Genomic DNA, 4,000 nt, shown 5'->3' with positions numbered 1-4,000 from the left:
TCACAGTTCCTGCTCTTGGTGTAGTCTCTGTGCCACTTGATCTCCATTATTTTCTCTATAACCCTGCAAAAGAGGTTTCATTTCTTCCGTTCTATACAAGTAAAATGGTGTTCACACAGAAGGTAAACACTCCTCCAAAATCACTCAACTAGACATTAACCCTGCTAGATTACAGCCTGTGAACTGTCTTTCTCTGCTTACTCTTTTGGTTTTGCGTTGGGGTCTTGGGTCAGGTGTCTTACAGACTGCAGGATGTGAAGACTGCATCCTGGTTTCTAGGCCACTGAGCTGAGAAGCCAACACAAAGAGACCCACCATTTGGCTGGCATGAGTGGATGGCCTTTTGCAGCAAAGGCTGGTGGCTGAAACACAAGGTCTGCCCCCAAGAATTATTCTTTCCTAATGTATCGTCTAAGAGATGATGGGAGAAGAGGCTGTCACGAGGCCTATGGTAGAAGCAGGAGGCCTATACCTGTTTTCTGAATCTTTTGGGGCAGCTCACAACTCACGTATCTTTTCCCCAGCCTCTAGCACGTCTTTTTGAGAAAAAGAGATTATCATGAGACAGAAATGGCACCAATATCCTGACACCTGATTAAAAACAGAATGAAGATAAAATGATTTCCCTCTCCTTCCTGGCCTGGGAAGCCAACACTCCCCATCCCCCTAGGGAAATGGCCCTCTCCCAGCGGCAGCCTGCTCTTCGCTTTGAAGTTGCTTCTAAACCTGTTTGCTTTTGGAGCTCCAAAAATGTTTGTGCGCGCTGCCGCAGGCTGGCCCAGCAAGGTGGCTCATGCTGAGACCATGGCTGGCTTCCCGGGTGAACAACCAGGACAGTTAATTACATCAACCCAATTAGCAGCAGCACCCTCCTTGTGCAAGCAAGGCTCACCTGCAGACTCACCCGTCTGGCAAAGGGCCCCCAGGCTTTAGTGGGGAAGCTGTTGAATTGAGAGACTAAATGTTTACCAGTGACCTCTTCTCAGTACCCTCTTGTCTTAGAGATAAGTCAAGGAACTGGAAAAAGACCAAGCCCTTACACCATAGTCTACTGAGCAGCCTGCAGATAGTAATGGCTTTCAGATTGTTCCACCGGGAGGGACGGAGTCTTCCCTCAGCACCTATGAGCGATCAGAGGCGGAACACGATCAGATATTGCCGTTGGTAATGAGGTTGTTTGCTTGCCTCTAACAGAGCCCTGAAGAGACAGGGCCCTCTCTCAAAGGCAGGCTGGGGAACGTGACAGCTGTTTTCCTTGGCGCCAACACTCACACTTTCCACCTTCACAGGGAATCCAAAGTGCTGGGTTCAAAGATGAAATCTACTGTCTGTTAGCTGCCTACCAGGAGCAAGTTGCTTCAACTCTCTGAGCCTCGCTGGATAGGCCGTTGGCTGAAAGTGTGGTCAAACATACTGCAGAGATGAAGAGCCATCATCCTCCAGTGATTGTCATCAAGTAGGGAAAGAATATATCCAAAGGGCAGCACTGGGGTAGAGCAGTTCCATGTTGGGATTCCACTGTTGGTCAAATGACTCAACGCATTTGTCAGAGGCAAAGAGCTATATTCTGAGACATAGGAATTTCGCAGCAGGCAAAACTCAAATAAAGCCCTTGAAAAGTTGAGGAAAATCACTTACAAAGCTCAGTGAAGAGAATGAGGATGAGAACGGACTTGAAAGCCTTGAGCAGAATGAATGAGTCCAGTATGTCCTGGATATGTTTTTGTTTCTTTCCTTTCTCTCTACGCCTGTTTTCCTCATCTATAAAAAAGGAACTCAAATATTATTTCCCCTAAGCATAAAAACTCATCTTTCCAATGATTCGATTATCTGTGGCAATGCTTTCTCCATATTCGTTCATTGACATGTTTCGAATGTCCTTGTTGAACAGAATGTCCCTGTAAGCCCTACTGTGAAAGCATAGCAGAGGCAGTAGCCACAGCCTAAGGACAGAGGTAGAGTCAGTCAGTGTCATGAACGCTACTGTGTGAAGATCAGTGTCAACAGAAGTGTGATAACGGCACCTTGGTGCAGGAGAGGGGAAACGGAAGACTTCCTGACCATGAGATAGATTCTCTGACCTGAGAGTTGGCTGACGGAAAGTAGACAGACCCCGGGGAAGCAGGCACACTGTTGTCTGATGTAGAGCAGAGAGACTGAGACTCCTCTAGGAACAGAGCATCTCTCCATCTTCTTAGTGGCTCAGAGGCTCATCAGGATGATTCAAGCCTTACACAGGGTCTCCTGCCAAGTGCCTTCTACTGCCGTAGAGTTTTAAATGCTATGATTCTTCCATTTCCTGTACCCATTTGTAGGTAACTGGGGTCTCAGGCCTTAGCTTATGCTTGGAAATCTGGGTCATAACTTAAGGGAAAGCTTCCCTGTGGAAGAGCCATGACCTTTCAGTTTCCTTCATTTGTTTTGCATAATCAATCACTCAGCAGCAATCCCGGGGGTTTCGCTATCAGATGGCAGGTGACAGGAGTCATGGAAGGGATTCAAATCCTCTAAGGTGGCTCAGTGATGTCAACCCAATTACCCGAGACAGCTTATCTGCACGGCAATGGCCCTCAGGTATCAGTGCCTGTGTAGACTTGGGTGGAATTCTTTGCCGGGACACTTGACTGACAGAAAGGCTGCTCATCGCTGCTGCCTCTTTTTCCCCTCCTGAAGAGAGCAGCGACAGCCCCTGGCCAAAGCTCAGAGACCTTGCATGAGTTCTGGCAATGGCAAGACACGCTGCAACTTTAAATATGCCACTAAAGAAGCGCTTCAAGGCTGGAGCTCATGTTCCACGGTCCCGCGCCTGGACCAGGGTTTACCCACTGGTTAAGTAATTCCAGCCTGTTCCATGAATAGTTCCTCTTGCTTCTACCCCTGTGCTGTCTCATCCCTTGCTGCTTCAAACAGCTCCATTTCTGTTCTAGACCTCATGGGGCCTCTTCACAATCCAGACTGAACCTATGAGGCCCTGCACAGAAGGGCTGTGGACTCTGCGCCAGGCTCTTACTTGTCTTGAGTGGGCAGAATGTATTGGTTGTTGGACATTGCAGCTAACACCTCTTTGGAAGATGTAGGGCATTAAACGTGTGGACTTAGTGGGCTTGTTCATTCCTAAGGTGTTGTCCACCTTGAACTGTCTATGATTTTGTAGACGCTGAGTCTGGAGACAAGAAGACCGTCTCAGCATCCTCCAGCCATGGCATATCAAAGTGGAGTAGAGTAGCACACTCTACAGGGGGAACAGCGGGAGGATCTCAGGCAAAGGTGGGGTTCAGCAAATGGAGTTCCATGTAGCTGCCATGAAGTTAGAGCTTAGTACCTCCTTCCCTAAGGCAAAAAAAGTCTCCAGGGCAGGTCTGTAAAGAATGAGGAGGATGGTAAACACACACACGCACACACACAGACACCACACACACATAGACACACCACAAACACACACACACATCACATACAACACACACACATCACACCCTCACACACCACACACCTCCACACAAAGCACACACACATAGACACACCACACACACATACACAACACATACAAAACACACACAACACACACCTCCACACAAAGCACACATACATAGACAACACACACACACATACACAACACATACAAAACACACACAACACACACCTCCACACAAAGCAACATACATAGACAACACACACATACACACACCATATACATCATACACAACACACACACACACACACACACACAGGAACACACACAAATGCATGCACACAGGGGGAACTTCCCAGAGGACATTTCAACAGCAACAATTACACTCGCAGCAGTTGTCCTCTGCTCTGTCACCAAGCATGGTGACAGCAAAGTTCTCTTGAAGCACACAGCAAGGGGATCCTTCTGATAACACAGCCACACGAGGTCGGCTACTGAAGAGTAAGGAGCCGACCTTACAGGCTCTTTTGTATCTACAGGGAACTGGACAGGGGAAGCAGAATAACCAGTCTGGTTCTTTGAGCCTGGGGT

Source organism: Peromyscus leucopus, chromosome 12, assembly GCF_004664715.2.
Source record: "Peromyscus leucopus breed LL Stock chromosome 12, UCI_PerLeu_2.1, whole genome shotgun sequence".
NCBI classification, from domain to species: Eukaryota; Metazoa; Chordata; class Mammalia; order Rodentia; family Cricetidae; genus Peromyscus; species Peromyscus leucopus.
This window is presented reverse-complemented; position numbering follows the sequence as displayed.